At 46.6% G+C, this 13102-nt stretch overlaps 23 non-coding genes across 23 annotated transcripts; 6 read left to right on the top strand and 17 right to left on the bottom strand.

Annotated features, from left to right (window-relative positions):
• Window positions 1-242: 242 nt before the first annotated feature.
• On the bottom strand, window positions 243-314 carry trnad-guc (transfer RNA aspartic acid (anticodon GUC)). Its single transcript has one exon. It is a non-coding gene; the product is annotated as a tRNA-Asp (tRNA).
• A 151-nt stretch (window positions 315-465) lies between these two features.
• trnaq-cug (transfer RNA glutamine (anticodon CUG)) lies at window positions 466-537 on the top strand. Its single transcript has one exon. It is a non-coding gene; the product is annotated as a tRNA-Gln (tRNA).
• Window positions 538-1011: 474 nt separating this feature from the next.
• trnav-cac (transfer RNA valine (anticodon CAC)) lies at window positions 1012-1084 on the bottom strand. The gene has a single exon. It is a non-coding gene; the product is annotated as a tRNA-Val (tRNA).
• Window positions 1085-1698: 614 nt separating this feature from the next.
• trnav-aac (transfer RNA valine (anticodon AAC)) lies at window positions 1699-1771 on the bottom strand. Its single transcript has one exon. It is a non-coding gene; the product is annotated as a tRNA-Val (tRNA).
• A 1291-nt stretch (window positions 1772-3062) lies between these two features.
• Window positions 3063-3135, bottom strand: trnav-cac (transfer RNA valine (anticodon CAC)). Its single transcript has one exon. It is a non-coding gene; the product is annotated as a tRNA-Val (tRNA).
• A 614-nt stretch (window positions 3136-3749) lies between these two features.
• On the bottom strand, window positions 3750-3822 carry trnav-aac (transfer RNA valine (anticodon AAC)). Its single transcript has one exon. It is a non-coding gene; the product is annotated as a tRNA-Val (tRNA).
• Window positions 3823-4344: 522 nt separating this feature from the next.
• Window positions 4345-4416, bottom strand: trnad-guc (transfer RNA aspartic acid (anticodon GUC)). The gene has a single exon. It is a non-coding gene; the product is annotated as a tRNA-Asp (tRNA).
• Window positions 4417-4567: 151 nt separating this feature from the next.
• Window positions 4568-4639, top strand: trnaq-cug (transfer RNA glutamine (anticodon CUG)). Its single transcript has one exon. It is a non-coding gene; the product is annotated as a tRNA-Gln (tRNA).
• A 474-nt stretch (window positions 4640-5113) lies between these two features.
• On the bottom strand, window positions 5114-5186 carry trnav-cac (transfer RNA valine (anticodon CAC)). The gene has a single exon. It is a non-coding gene; the product is annotated as a tRNA-Val (tRNA).
• A 614-nt stretch (window positions 5187-5800) lies between these two features.
• On the bottom strand, window positions 5801-5873 carry trnav-aac (transfer RNA valine (anticodon AAC)). Its single transcript has one exon. It is a non-coding gene; the product is annotated as a tRNA-Val (tRNA).
• A 745-nt stretch (window positions 5874-6618) lies between these two features.
• On the top strand, window positions 6619-6690 carry trnaq-cug (transfer RNA glutamine (anticodon CUG)). The gene has a single exon. It is a non-coding gene; the product is annotated as a tRNA-Gln (tRNA).
• Window positions 6691-7164: 474 nt separating this feature from the next.
• On the bottom strand, window positions 7165-7237 carry trnav-cac (transfer RNA valine (anticodon CAC)). Its single transcript has one exon. It is a non-coding gene; the product is annotated as a tRNA-Val (tRNA).
• Window positions 7238-7851: 614 nt separating this feature from the next.
• Window positions 7852-7924, bottom strand: trnav-uac (transfer RNA valine (anticodon UAC)). The gene has a single exon. It is a non-coding gene; the product is annotated as a tRNA-Val (tRNA).
• Window positions 7925-8433: 509 nt separating this feature from the next.
• Window positions 8434-8505, bottom strand: trnad-guc (transfer RNA aspartic acid (anticodon GUC)). The gene has a single exon. It is a non-coding gene; the product is annotated as a tRNA-Asp (tRNA).
• A 151-nt stretch (window positions 8506-8656) lies between these two features.
• trnaq-cug (transfer RNA glutamine (anticodon CUG)) lies at window positions 8657-8728 on the top strand. The gene has a single exon. It is a non-coding gene; the product is annotated as a tRNA-Gln (tRNA).
• Window positions 8729-9202: 474 nt separating this feature from the next.
• Window positions 9203-9275, bottom strand: trnav-cac (transfer RNA valine (anticodon CAC)). The gene has a single exon. It is a non-coding gene; the product is annotated as a tRNA-Val (tRNA).
• A 614-nt stretch (window positions 9276-9889) lies between these two features.
• On the bottom strand, window positions 9890-9962 carry trnav-aac (transfer RNA valine (anticodon AAC)). Its single transcript has one exon. It is a non-coding gene; the product is annotated as a tRNA-Val (tRNA).
• Window positions 9963-10484: 522 nt separating this feature from the next.
• trnad-guc (transfer RNA aspartic acid (anticodon GUC)) lies at window positions 10485-10556 on the bottom strand. Its single transcript has one exon. It is a non-coding gene; the product is annotated as a tRNA-Asp (tRNA).
• Window positions 10557-10707: 151 nt separating this feature from the next.
• On the top strand, window positions 10708-10779 carry trnaq-cug (transfer RNA glutamine (anticodon CUG)). Its single transcript has one exon. It is a non-coding gene; the product is annotated as a tRNA-Gln (tRNA).
• A 474-nt stretch (window positions 10780-11253) lies between these two features.
• trnav-cac (transfer RNA valine (anticodon CAC)) lies at window positions 11254-11326 on the bottom strand. Its single transcript has one exon. It is a non-coding gene; the product is annotated as a tRNA-Val (tRNA).
• A 614-nt stretch (window positions 11327-11940) lies between these two features.
• Window positions 11941-12013, bottom strand: trnav-uac (transfer RNA valine (anticodon UAC)). The gene has a single exon. It is a non-coding gene; the product is annotated as a tRNA-Val (tRNA).
• A 522-nt stretch (window positions 12014-12535) lies between these two features.
• On the bottom strand, window positions 12536-12607 carry trnad-guc (transfer RNA aspartic acid (anticodon GUC)). The gene has a single exon. It is a non-coding gene; the product is annotated as a tRNA-Asp (tRNA).
• A 151-nt stretch (window positions 12608-12758) lies between these two features.
• On the top strand, window positions 12759-12830 carry trnaq-cug (transfer RNA glutamine (anticodon CUG)). Its single transcript has one exon. It is a non-coding gene; the product is annotated as a tRNA-Gln (tRNA).
• Window positions 12831-13102: the final 272 nt, after the last annotated feature.

Below are 13102 nucleotides of genomic sequence, written 5' to 3'. Positions count from 1 at the left end.
TCAGTAGGGACGCACGTAAAACAGAGAAAATGCTGCACAAGCAGTGTTCTCTTGGACTAGCATCTCTTCTGATGGGAGCTCTTTCTGAGAAGACCTTTTCGACTTGTGAGCGCACAGGTGGAATTCATGTTTCTTCAAGCCCATTATAGGACTAGATTATTAGATTGACTAGGATCTGGTGTGCGATTAAGGTGTGTGTGGTCATTGCAGGTAAAAGGCAGAACAGAGAAGGAAACTGCTCACTCCCCGTCGGGGAATCGAACCCCGGTCTTCCGCGTGACAGGCGGAGATACTGTCCACTATACTAACGAGGACCTCTGAAGCACTGCAATGGTCACGTCAAGCTGCGATTCGCAGCAGGTATGACAGGTAAAATTTGGCTGGCCGTGTAGAAATCCCCATCGGTTTACCAGGAACTACACTTTTATGCCTGTTTGACACAGATCTTTTGTGCGCTTCAGGCAGGGTTCCATGGTGTAATGGTTAGCACTCTGGACTCTGAATCCAGCGATCTGAGTTCAAGTCTCAGTGGAACCTCATTTGGCTTTCTAGCACTTTGCTCCACAGGTACATTAGCATTAGCACACCCTAGCATAAGAATCTAGTCAGTTGAAGAGCAAGTTAGTGGCCCAGTCAGTTCCACTCCTCTTGTGTTGGCTGATCTCATCTGCACATGGTCTTCATGCTGCACCAAACCTCGCTCATGCTCTTCTGCTGCACTTTCCACTTCAGCTTCCTGCTGTATCGTTCATTAGCCACCTTGACTCAAGTCAACTTTTCCTCTTGCACTCTTCCCACTTCCAATCCCTTTGCCACCTCTGAAGGCCCCGATCTTCTTCTTGACAAGCTCTTTGATGTCCTTTGTTTGGCTAGCACACAACCTACAGAAGACAAAACCAAGAGACTTAATTCTCAATAGGGATGCAAGTAAAACAGAGAAAATGCTGGACAAGCAGAGTTGTCTAAAGAGTGAATATCAATTCCCTTGTAACCAAAGAAGGAAAAGACCCATGTTTCCGCCCGGTTTCGGACCGGGGACCTTTCGCGTGTGAGGCGAACGTGATAACCACTACACTACGGAAACCCCGAAAGACAGCTTGTTTGGCTTTCCAATGTGTCTCACTGAGTAATCTCGCACTCTGACAAATTTGGTGACATGTTCCTATCATGGCCTTGAAGTAAAAGGAGCCATGGAGAAGAGACAGACGCACTCTAGCAAGGAGTCTGAACTGTAGTCTCCATGTTAGGCTCACTTAAACTTTGGACATTTAGGAGTTCACTAAAGCAAGCACAGCTCAACATATGCTGCCCTAAGAACCCCAGAACCTCTGGCAGCAGAACTGTTGCCTAAAGCGCCCATTTGTTTCATTGCCTTGGGCATTGGCTGAAAATAGGCCCAAGTCCTGTGCAGGCCACCTAGAGCCAGTCATTTCCAAGAGCTTAGTCTGTGCCTCCATCTTCAGGAAATATAGCGACTGGAGATTTGTTGATTTGTGTGAAGTCTGTGGAGTTTGCAGAAATTTGGGCCATAGACAACTCTTTAGCAAGACGAGCATCCAAAGGTTACAGATGTCAGAGACCTGAACCAGATTTGAGTACTTTCTCTTGTCTGTGTCCCAAACAGCAGTAGAACCCCACAAGTTCAAGCAGTGCCTGCAGTCAGACACTTTTATATCAGGACGCATAAGCAAAGACGCATGCTTCCACCCGGTTTCGGACCGGGGACCTTTCGCGTGTTAGGCGAACGTGATAACCACTACACTACGGAAACTGAGCTTGCGTACCCCGTAGTAATTAAAGGAGCATTTCAATGCTTTCTTACATTTGTGGACTTTTATGACAGATCATGTAGGACTATTGAGAAGGAGGGAACTCCCATTTGTGTCATTCTTCAAGCACTCCCCCACTTATGGCTGTATTGACAATGCAAATTGTGATCTCAAGATTGCATCTCTTGTCATGGGAGCTGATCTTCTGGTTGACAAGCTCTTTGATGTCCTTTGTTTGGCTAGCACACAATCTACAGAAGACAAGACCAAGAAACTTATTTGTCAGTAGGGACGCACGTAAAACAGAGAAAATGCTGCACAAGCAGTGTTCTCTTGGACTAGCATCTCTTCTGATGGGAGCTCTTTCTGAGAAGACCTTTTCGACTTGTGAGCGCACAGGTGGAATTCATGTTTCTTCAAGCCCATTATAGGACTAGATTATTAGATTGACTAGGATCTGGTGTGCGATTAAGGTGTGTGTGGTCATTGCAGGTAAAAGGCAGAACAGAGAAGGAAACTGCTCACTCCCCGTCGGGGAATCGAACCCCGGTCTTCCGCGTGACAGGCGGAGATTCTGTCCACTATACTAACGAGGACCTCTGAAGCACTGCAATGGTCACGTCAAGCTGCGATTCGCAGCAGGTATGACAGGTAAAATTTGGCTGGCCGTGTAGAAATCCCCATCGGTTTACCAGGAACTACACTTTTATGCCTGTTTGACACAGATCTTTTGTGCGCTTCAGGCAGGGTTCCATGGTGAAATGGTTAGCACTCTGGACTCTGAATCCAGCGATCTGAGTTCAAGTCTCAGTGGAACCTCATTTGGCTTTCTAGCACTTTGCTCCACAGGTACATTAGCATTAGCACACCCTAGCATAAGAATCTAGTCAGTTGAAAAGCAAGTTAGTGGCCCAGTCAGTTCCACTCCTCTTGTGTTGGCTGATCTCATCTGCACATGGTCTTCATGCTGCACCAAACCTCGCTCATGCTCTTCTGCTGCACTTTCCACTTCAGCTTCCTGCTGTATCGTTCATTAGCCACCTTGACTCAAGTCAACTTTTCCTCTTGCACTCTTCCCACTTCCAATCCCTTTGCCACCTCTGAAGGCCCCGATCTTCTTCTTGACAAGCTCTTTGATGTCCTTTGTTTGGCTAGCACACAACCTACAGAAGACAAAACCAAGAGACTTAATTCTCAATAGGGATGCAAGTAAAACAGAGAAAATGCTGGACAAGCAGAGTTGTCTAAAGAGTGAATATCAATTCCCTTGTAACCAAAGAAGGAAAAGACCCATGTTTCCGCCCGGTTTCGGACCGGGGACCTTTCGCGTGTGAGGCGAACGTGATAACCACTACACTACGGAAACCCCGAAAGACAGCTTGTTTGGCTTTCCAATGTGTCTCACTGAGTAATCTCGCACTCTGACAAATTTGGTGACATGTTCCTATCATGGCCTTGAAGTAAAAGGAGCCATGGAGAAGAGACAGACGCACTCTAGCAAGGAGTCTGAACTGTAGTCTCCATGTTAGGCTCACTTAAACTTTGGACATTTAGGAGTTCACTAAAGCAAGCACAGCTCAACATATGCTGCCCTAAGAACCCCAGAACCTCTGGCAGCAGAACTGTTGCCTAAAGCGCCCATTTGTTTCATTGCCTTGGGCATTGGCTGAAAATAGGCCCAAGTCCTGTGCAGGCCACCTAGAGCCAGTCATTTCCAAGAGCTTAGTCTGTGCCTCCATCTTCAGGAAATATAGCGACTGGAGATTTGTTGATTTGTGTGAAGTCTGTGGAGTTTGCAGAAATTTGGGCCATAGACAACTCTTTAGCAAGACGAGCATCCAAAGGTTACAGATGTCAGAGACCTGAACCAGATTTGAGTACTTTCTCTTGTCTGTGTCCCAAACAGCAGTAGAACCCCACAAGTTCAAGCAGTGCCTGCAGTCAGACACTTTTATATCAGGACGCATAAGCAAAGACGCATGCTTCCGCCCGGTTTCGGACCGGGGACCTTTCGCGTGTTAGGCGAACGTGATAACCACTACACTACGGAAACTGAGCTTGCGTACCCCGTAGTAATTAAAGGAGCATTTCAATGCTTTCTTACATTTGTGGACTTTTATGACAGATCATGTAGGACTATTGAGAAGGAGGGAACTCCCATTTGTGTCATTCTTCAAGCACTCCCCCACTTATGGCTGTATTGACAATGCAAATTGTGATCTCAAGATTGCATCTCTTGTCATGGGAGCTGATCTTCTGGTTGACAAGCTCTTTGATGTCCTTTGTTTGGCTAGCACACAATCTACAGAAGACAAGACCAAGAAACTTATTTGTCAGTAGGGACGCACGTAAAACAGAGAAAATGCTGCACAAGCAGTGTTCTCTTGGACTAGCATCTCTTCTGATGGGAGCTCTTTCTGAGAAGACCTTTTCGACTTGTGAGCGCACAGGTGGAATTCATGTTTCTTCAAGCCCATTATAGGACTAGATTATTAGATTGACTAGGATCTGGTGTGCGATTAAGGTGTGTGTGGTCATTGCAGGTAAAAGGCAGAACAGAGAAGGAAACTGCTCACTCCCCGTCGGGGAATCGAACCCCGGTCTTCCGCGTGACAGGCGGAGATACTGTCCACTATACTAACGAGGACCTCTGAAGCACTGCAATGGTCACGTCAAGCTGCGATTCGCAGCAGGTATGACAGGTAAAATTTGGCTGGCCGTGTAGAAATCCCCATCGGTTTACCAGGAACTACACTTTTATGCCTGTTTGACACAGATCTTTTGTGCGCTTCAGGCAGGGTTCCATGGTGTAATGGTTAGCACTCTGGACTCTGAATCCAGCGATCTGAGTTCAAGTCTCAGTGGAACCTCATTTGGCTTTCTAGCACTTTGCTCCACAGGTACATTAGCATTAGCACACCCTAGCATAAGAATCTAGTCAGTTGAAGAGCAAGTTAGTGGCCCAGTCAGTTCCACTCCTCTTGTGTTGGCTGATCTCATCTGCACATGGTCTTCATGCTGCACCAAACCTCGCTCATGCTCTTCTGCTGCACTTTCCACTTCAGCTTCCTGCTGTATCGTTCATTAGCCACCTTGACTCAAGTCAACTTTTCCTCTTGCACTCTTCCCACTTCCAATCCCTTTGCCACCTCTGAAGGCCCCGATCTTCTTCTTGACAAGCTCTTTGATGTCCTTTGTTTGGCTAGCACACAACCTACAGAAGACAAAACCAAGAGACTTAATTCTCAATAGGGATGCAAGTAAAACAGAGAAAATGCTGGACAAGCAGAGTTGTCTAAAGAGTGAATATCAATTCCCTTGTAACCAAAGAAGGAAAAGACCCATGTTTCCGCCCGGTTTCGGACCGGGGACCTTTCGCGTGTGAGGCGAACGTGATAACCACTACACTACGGAAACCCCGAAAGACAGCTTGTTTGGCTTTCCAATGTGTCTCACTGAGTAATCTCGCACTCTGACAAATTTGGTGACATCTTCCTATCATGGCCTTGAAGTAAAAGGAGCCATGGAGAAGAGACAGACGCACTCTAGCAAGGAGTCTGAACTGTAGTCTCCATGTTAGGCTCACTTAAACTTTGGACATTTAGGAGTTCACTAAAGCAAGCACAGCTCAACATATGCTGCCCTAAGAACCCCAGAACCTCTGGCAGCAGAACTGTTGCCTAAAGCGCCCATTTGTTTCATTGCCTTGGGCATTGGCTGAAAATAGGCCCAAGTCCTGTGCAGGCCACCTAGAGCCAGTCATTTCCAAGAGCTTAGTCTGTGCCTCCATCTTCAGGAAATATAGCGACTGGAGATTTGTTGATTTGTGTGAAGTCTGTGGAGTTTGCAGAAATTTGGGCCATAGACAACTCTTTAGCAAGACGAGCATCCAAAGGTTACAGATGTCAGAGACCTGAACCAGATTTGAGTACTTTCTCTTGTCTGTGTCCCAAACAGCAGTAGAACCCCACAAGTTCAAGCAGTGCCTGCAGTCAGACACTTTTATATCAGGACGCATAAGCAAAGACGCATGCTTCCGCCCGGTTTCGGACCGGGGACCTTTCGCGTGTTAGGCGAACGTGATAACCACTACACTACGGAAACTGAGCTTGCGTACCCCGTAGTAATTAAAGGAGCATTTCAATGCTTTCTTACATTTGTGGACTTTTATGACAGATCATGTAGGACTATTGAGAAGGAGGGAACTCCCATTTGTGTCATTCTTCAAGCACTCCCCCACTTATGGCTGTATTGACAATGCAAATTGTGATCTCAAGATTGCATCTCTTGTCATGGGAGCTGATCTTCTGGTTGACAAGCTCTTTGATGTCCTTTGTTTGGCTAGCACACAATCTACAGAAGACAAGACCAAGAAACTTATTTGTCAGTAGGGACGCACGTAAAACAGAGAAAATGCTGCACAAGCAGTGTTCTCTTGGACTAGCATCTCTTCTGATGGGAGCTCTTTCTGAGAAGACCTTTTCGACTTGTGAGCGCACAGGTGGAATTCATGTTTCTTCAAGCCCATTATAGGACTAGATTATTAGATTGACTAGGATCTGGTGTGCGATTAAGGTGTGTGTGGTCATTGCAGGTAAAAGGCAGAACAGAGAAGGAAACTGCTCACTCCCCGTCGGGGAATCGAACCCCGGTCTTCCGCGTGACAGGCGGAGATACTGCCCACTATACTAACGAGGACCTCTGAAGCACTGCAATGGTCACGTCAAGCTGCGATTCGCAGCAGGTATGACAGGTAAAATTTGGCTGGCCGTGTAGAAATCCCCATCGGTTTACCAGGAACTACACTTTTATGCCTGTTTGACACAGATCTTTTGTGTGCTTCAGGCAGGGTTCCATGGTGTAATGGTTAGCACTCTGGACTCTGAATCCAGCGATCTGAGTTCAAGTCTCAGTGGAACCTCATTTGGCTTTCTAGCACTTTGCTCCACAGGTACATTAGCATTAGCACACCCTAGCATAAGAATCTAGTCAGTTGAAGAGCAAGTTAGTGGCCCAGTCAGTTCCACTCCTCTTGTGTTGGCTGATCTCATCTGCACATGGTCTTCATGCTGCACCAAACCTCGCTCATGCTCTTCTGCTGCACTTTCCACTTCAGCTTCCTGCTGTATCGTTCATTAGCCACCTTGACTCAAGTCAACTTTTCCTCTTGCACTCTTCCCACTTCCAATCCCTTTGCCACCTCTGAAGGCCCCGATCTTCTTCTTGACAAGCTCTTTGATGTCCTTTGTTTGGCTAGCACACAACCTACAGAAGACAAAACCAAGAGACTTAATTCTCAATAGGGATGCAAGTAAAACAGAGAAAATGCTGGACAAGCAGAGTTGTCTAAAGAGTGAATATCAATTCCCTTGTAACCAAAGAAGGAAAAGACCCATGTTTCCGCCCGGTTTCGGACCGGGGACCTTTCGCGTGTGAGGCGAACGTGATAACCACTACACTACGGAAACCCCGAAAGACAGCTTGTTTGGCTTTCCAATGTGTCTCACTGAGTAATCTCGCACTCTGACAAATTTGGTGACATCTTCCTATCATGGCCTTGAAGTAAAAGGAGCCATGGAGAAGAGACAGACGCACTCTAGCAAGGAGTCTGAACTGTAGTCTCCATGTTAGGCTCACTTAAACTTTGGACATTTAGGAGTTCACTAAAGCAAGCACAGCTCAACATATGCTGCCCTAAGAACCCCAGAACCTCTGGCAGCAGAACTGTTGCCTAAAGCGCCCATTTGTTTCATTGCCTTGGGCATTGGCTGAAAATAGGCCCAAGTCCTTTGCAGGCCACCTAGAGCCAGTCATTTCCAAGAGCTTAGTCTGTGCCTCCATCTTCAGGAAATATAGCGACTGGAGATTTGTTGATTTGTGTGAAGTCTGTGGAGTTTGCAGAAATTTGGGCCATAGACAACTCTTTAGCAAGACGAGCATCCAAAGGTTACAGATGTCAGAGACCTGAACCAGATTTGAGTACTTTCTCTTGTCTGTGTCCCAAACAGCAGTAGAACCCCACAAGTTCAAGCAGTGCCTGCAGTCAGACACTTTTATATCAGGACGCATAAGCAAAGACGCATGCTTCCGCCCGGTTTCGGACCGGGGACCTTTCGCGTGTAAGGAGAACGTGATAACCACTACACTACGGAAACTGAGCTTGCGTACCCCGTAGTAATTAAAGGAGCATTTCAATGCTTTCTTACATTTGTGGACTTTTATGACAGATCATGTAGGACTATTGAGAAGGAGGGAACTCCCATTTGTGTCATTCTTCAAGCACTCCCCCACTTATGGCTGTATTGACAATGCAAATTGTGATCTCAAGATTGCATCTCTTGTCATGGGAGCTGATCTTCTGGTTGACAAGCTCTTTGATGTCCTTTGTTTGGCTAGCACACAATCTACAGAAGACAAGACCAAGAAACTTATTTGTCAGTAGGGACGCACGTAAAACAGAGAAAATGCTGCACAAGCAGTGTTCTCTTGGACTAGCATCTCTTCTGATGGGAGCTCTTTCTGAGAAGACCTTTTCGACTTGTGAGCGCACAGGTGGAATTCATGTTTCTTCAAGCCCATTATAGGACTAGATTATTAGATTGACTAGGATCTGGTGTGCGTGGTCATTGCAGGTAAAAGGCAGAACAGAGAAGGAAACTGCTCACTCCCCGTCGGGGAATCGAACCCCGGTCTTCCGCGTGACAGGCGGAGATACTGTCCACTATACTAACGAGGACCTCTGAAGCACTGCAATGGTCACGTCAAGCTGCGATTCGCAGCAGGTATGACAGGTAAAATTTGGCTGGCCGTGTAGAAATCCCCATCGGTTTACCAGGAACTACACTTTTATGCCTGTTTGACACAGATCTTTTGTGTGCTTCAGGCAGGGTTCCATGGTGTAATGGTTAGCACTCTGGACTCTGAATCCAGCGATCTGAGTTCAAGTCTCAGTGGAACCTCATTTGGCTTTCTAGCACTTTGCTCCACAGGTACATTAGCATTAGCACACCCTAGCATAAGAATCTAGTCAGTTGAAGAGCAAGTTAGTGGCCCAGTCAGTTCCACTCCTCTTGTGTTGGCTGATCTCATCTGCACATGGTCTTCATGCTGCACCAAACCTCGCTCATGCTCTTCTGCTGCACTTTCCACTTCAGCTTCCTGCTGTATCGTTCATTAGCCACCTTGACTCAAGTCAACTTTTCCTCTTGCACTCTTCCCACTTCCAATCCCTTTGCCACCTCTGAAGGCCCCGATCTTCTTCTTGACAAGCTCTTTGATGTCCTTTGTTTGGCTAGCACACAACCTACAGAAGACAAAACCAAGAGACTTAATTCTCAATAGGGATGCAAGTAAAACAGAGAAAATGCTGGACAAGCAGAGTTGTCTAAAGAGTGAATATCAATTCCCTTGTAACCAAAGAAGGAAAAGACCCATGTTTCCGCCCGGTTTCGGACCGGGGACCTTTCGCGTGTGAGGCGAACGTGATAACCACTACACTACGGAAACCCCGAAAGACAGCTTGTTTGGCTTTCCAATGTGTCTCACTGAGTAATCTCGCACTCTGACAAATTTGGTGACATGTTCCTATCATGGCCTTGAAGTAAAAGGAGCCATGGAGAAGAGACAGACGCACTCTAGCAAGGAGTCTGAACTGTAGTCTCCATGTTAGGCTCACTTAAACTTTGGACATTTAGGAGTTCACTAAAGCAAGCACAGCTCAACATATGCTGCCCTAAGAACCCCAGAACCTCTGGCAGCAGAACTGTTGCCTAAAGCGCCCATTTGTTTCATTGCCTTGGGCATTGGCTGAAAATAGGCCCAAGTCCTGTGCAGGCCACCTAGAGCCAGTCATTTCCAAGAGCTTAGTCTGTGCCTCCATCTTCAGGAAATATAGCGACTGGAGATTTGTTGATTTGTGTGAAGTCTGTGGAGTTTGCAGAAATTTGGGCCATAGACAACTCTTTAGCAAGACGAGCATCCAAAGGTTACAGATGTCAGAGACCTGAACCAGATTTGAGTACTTTCTCTTGTCTGTGTCCCAAACAGCAGTAGAACCCCACAAGTTCAAGCAGTGCCTGCAGTCAGACACTTTTATATCAGGACGCATAAGCAAAGACGCATGCTTCCGCCCGGTTTCGGACCGGGGACCTTTCGCGTGTTAGGCGAACGTGATAACCACTACACTACGGAAACTGAGCTTGCGTACCCCGTAGTAATTAAAGGAGCATTTCAATGCTTTCTTACATTTGTGGACTTTTATGACAGATCATGTAGGACTATTGAGAAGGAGGGAACTCCCATTTGTGTCATTCTTCAAGCACTCCCCCACTTATGGCTGTATTGACAATGCAAATTGTGATCTCAAGATTGCATCTCTTGTCATGGGAGCTGATCTTCTGGTTGACAAGCTCTTTGATGTCCTTTGTTTGGCTAGCACACAATCTACAGAAGACAAGACCAAGAAACTTATTTGTCAGTAGGGACGCACGTAAAACAGAGAAAATGCTGCACAAGCAGTGTTCTCTTGGACTAGCATCTCTTCTGATGGGAGCTCTTTCTGAGAAGACCTTTTCGACTTGTGAGCGCACAGGTGGAATTCATGTTTCTTCAAGCCCATTATAGGACTAGATTATTAGATTGACTAGGATCTGGTGTGCGATTAAGGTGTGTGTGGTCATTGCAGGTAAAAGGCAGAACAGAGAAGGAAACTGCTCACTCCCCGTCGGGGAATCGAACCCCGGTCTTCCGCGTGACAGGCGGAGATACTGTCCACTATACTAACGAGGACCTCTGAAGCACTGCAATGGTCACGTCAAGCTGCGATTCGCAGCAGGTATGACAGGTAAAATTTGGCTGGCCGTGTAGAAATCCCCATCGGTTTACCAGGAACTACACTTTTATGCCTGTTTGACACAGATCTTTTGTGTGCTTCAGGCAGGGTTCCATGGTGTAATGGTTAGCACTCTGGACTCTGAATCCAGCGATCTGAGTTCAAGTCTCAGTGGAACCTCATTTGGCTTTCTAGCACTTTGCTCCACAGGTACATTAGCATTAGCACACCCTAGCATAAGAATCTAGTCAGTTGAAGAGCAAGTTAGTGGCCCAGTCAGTTCCACTCCTCTTGTGTTGGCTGATCTCATCTGCACATGGTCTTCATGCTGCACCAAACCTCGCTCATGCTCTTCTGCTGCACTTTCCACTTCAGCTTCCTGCTGTATCGTTCATTAGCCACCTTGACTCAAGTCAACTTTTCCTCTTGCACTCTTCCCACTTCCAATCCCTTTGCCACCTCTGAAGGCCCCGATCTTCTTCTTGACAAGCTCTTTGATGTCCTTTGTTTGGCTAGCACACAACCTACAGAAGACAAAACCAAGAGACTTAATTCTCAATAGGGATGCAAGTAAAACAGAGAAAATGCTGGACAAGCAGAGTTGTCTAAAGAGTGAATATCAATTCCCTTGTAACCAAAGAAGGAAAAGACCCATGTTTCCGCCCGGTTTCGGACCGGGGACCTTTCGCGTGTGAGGCGAACGTGATAACCACTACACTACGGAAACCCCGAAAGACAGCTTGTTTGGCTTTCCAATGTGTCTCACTGAGTAATCTCGCACTCTGACAAATTTGGTGACATCTTCCTATCATGGCCTTGAAGTAAAAGGAGCCATGGAGAAGAGACAGACGCACTCTAGCAAGGAGTCTGAACTGTAGTCTCCATGTTAGGCTCACTTAAACTTTGGACATTTAGGAGTTCACTAAAGCAAGCACAGCTCAACATATGCTGCCCTAAGAACCCCAGAACCTCTGGCAGCAGAACTGTTGCCTAAAGCGCCCATTTGTTTCATTGCCTTGGGCATTGGCTGAAAATAGGCCCAAGTCCTTTGCAGGCCACCTAGAGCCAGTCATTTCCAAGAGCTTAGTCTGTGCCTCCATCTTCAGGAAATATAGCGACTGGAGATTTGTTGATTTGTGTGAAGTCTGTGGAGTTTGCAGAAATTTGGGCCATAGACAACTCTTTAGCAAGACGAGCATCCAAAGGTTACAGATGTGTGAGACCTGAACCAGATTTGAGTACTTTCTCTTGTCTGTGTCCCAAACAGCAGTAGAACCCCACAAGTTCAAGCAGTGCCTGCAGTCAGACACTTTTATATCAGGACGCATAAGCAAAGACGCATGCTTCCGCCCGGTTTCGGACCGGGGACCTTTCGCGTGTAAGGAGAACGTGATAACCACTACACTACGGAAACTGAGCTTGCGTACCCCGTAGTAATTAAAGGAGCATTTCAATGCTTTCTTACATTTGTGGACTTTTATGACAGATCATGTAGGACTATTGAGAAGGAGGGAACTCCCATTTGTGTCATTCTTCAAGCACTCCCCCACTTATGGCTGTATTGACAATGCAAATTGTGATCTCAAGATTGCATCTCTTGTCATGGGAGCTGATCTTCTGGTTGACAAGCTCTTTGATGTCCTTTGTTTGGCTAGCACACAATCTACAGAAGACAAGACCAAGAAACTTATTTGTCAGTAGGGACGCACGTAAAACAGAGAAAATGCTGCACAAGCAGTGTTCTCTTGGACTAGCATCTCTTCTGATGGGAGCTCTTTCTGAGAAGACCTTTTCGACTTGTGAGCGCACAGGTGGAATTCATGTTTCTTCAAGCCCATTATAGGACTAGATTATTAGATTGACTAGGATCTGGTGTGCGATTAAGGTGTGTGTGGTCATTGCAGGTAAAAGGCAGAACAGAGAAGGAAACTGCTCACTCCCCGTCGGGGAATCGAACCCCGGTCTTCCGCGTGACAGGCGGAGATACTGTCCACTATACTAACGAGGACCTCTGAAGCACTGCAATGGTCACGTCAAGCTGCGATTCGCAGCAGGTATGACAGGTAAAATTTGGCTGGCCGTGTAGAAATCCCCATCGGTTTACCAGGAACTACACTTTTATGCCTGTTTGACACAGATCTTTTGTGTGCTTCAGGCAGGGTTCCATGGTGTAATGGTTAGCACTCTGGACTCTGAATCCAGCGATCTGAGTTCAAGTCTCAGTGGAACCTCATTTGGCTTTCTAGCACTTTGCTCCACAGGTACATTAGCATTAGCACACGCTAGCATAAGAATCTAGTCAGTTGAAGAGCAAGTTAGTGGCCCAGTCAGTTCCACTCCTCTTGTGTTGGCTGATCTCATCTGCACATGGTCTTCATGCTGCACCAAACCTCGCTCATGCTCTTCTGCTGCACTTTCCACTTCAGCTTCCTGCTGTATCGTTCATTAGCCACCTTGACTCAAGTCAACTTTTCCTCTTGCACTCTTCCCACTTCCAATCCCT

The sequence above is a fragment of the Copadichromis virginalis genome, linkage group LG8 (assembly GCF_057382275.1).
Source record: "Copadichromis virginalis isolate Kocher_CV1m ecotype Utaka linkage group LG8, C_Virginalis_male_GT1.1, whole genome shotgun sequence".
Classification (NCBI taxonomy): domain Eukaryota; kingdom Metazoa; phylum Chordata; class Actinopteri; order Cichliformes; family Cichlidae; genus Copadichromis; species Copadichromis virginalis.
Note: the sequence above shows the minus strand (reverse complement) of the source record. Positions and strands in the feature narration are given on the sequence as shown.